The following is a 1,078-nucleotide window of genomic DNA, read 5'->3' on the forward strand; positions in this document are numbered from 1 at the left end:
TATATTATATGCACTAAACTCATAAGCAAGTTAGTGACTTTTCTCTGCCAATACAGTATTCCCAGTACCACTTTAGGAAAGAATATCATTTAAATTGATCTGAGGGGGGCCAGGGAGATGGCTCAGTGGATTAAGCACTTCCCTGGCAAGGGCCTGAGTTCAATCCCTGGTTCTGCAAATAAATAAATAAACAAATTGATCTGAGGGTGAGAGGCTGGCAGACGGGTACAAGTGGTAAAGAGTATGTTGCAAGGGAATCAGCAAAGACTGTTGCCAAGAGAGTGCTAAAGTGAATGACCTTAGGGCATAAACTGGCTAGATGAAAAAGTGCAGAAAAGTATATGAATGCATTGCTTTAGTCTCCAGGATATATCATAGATGAAAAGAGTTAGCATGGTGAAGGCACAGAAGATACCATTGAGAAGGGACAGATGTGTTGGAGTAAGTGGGTGAAAGAACTGCAAATTTAGGAAACTGTAGCAGTAGAGTGAGATGTCACCATAGTTAGTTTTGAAAGTAAAGGTATTTTTGTGTCAGTAAGAAAGCCTTGATAATTGAATAGAGCAGGAAGTCAAGTCTCAATCTTCTCAGTCAAGTGGTCCATTCAGACATTAAAGCCACTAAGGATAAGACTTAGGGAAGACAAAAAAAAATCAAGCGGTATGCTACAGGAATCAGATTAGTGAATTTGATAGATGCCCATAATGAAGAATATTAAAATAGTATATCTGCATGGCTTAAACTTCAAAGAAGTCGTAGAGTTGGAAGGATCTGAGGAAAAGAGGTAGATTCAAGTCTTTACAAAGTACTTGAATGACTTAAAAGGCGAAGTGGAGCCAGCATGGTGACCTGTAGTCCCAGTCTCTGGAAGGCTGAGGCAGAAGGACTGTAAGTATTACCCCAGCCTGCACAGCTTAGTGACTTAACAAAGCCCTCTATCAAAATAAAAATTGCAAAAAAGGACTAGAGATGTACTCCATTGGGAATGCCTTCGTTCGGTTCCTAGTGTGTACTAGGTTAAAAAAAGAAGGGGGGGAATAATATGAAAGTGTCCTTTTTTTTTTTTTTTTTTTTTTTT

At 39.1% G+C, this 1,078-nt stretch overlaps 1 protein-coding gene across 1 annotated transcript in view; it reads left to right on the forward strand.

Moving 5' to 3' along the window:
• The window catches only part of Atr (ATR serine/threonine kinase), a 146,029-nt gene that overhangs the window by 76,031 nt on the left and 68,920 nt on the right, over positions 1-1,078 (forward strand). The gene's annotated exons all lie outside the window — the stretch shown is intronic.

The sequence above is a fragment of the Octodon degus genome, unplaced genomic scaffold (assembly GCF_000260255.1).
Source record: "Octodon degus isolate 3935 unplaced genomic scaffold, OctDeg1.0 scaffold00028, whole genome shotgun sequence".
Taxonomy (NCBI): domain Eukaryota; kingdom Metazoa; phylum Chordata; class Mammalia; order Rodentia; family Octodontidae; genus Octodon; species Octodon degus.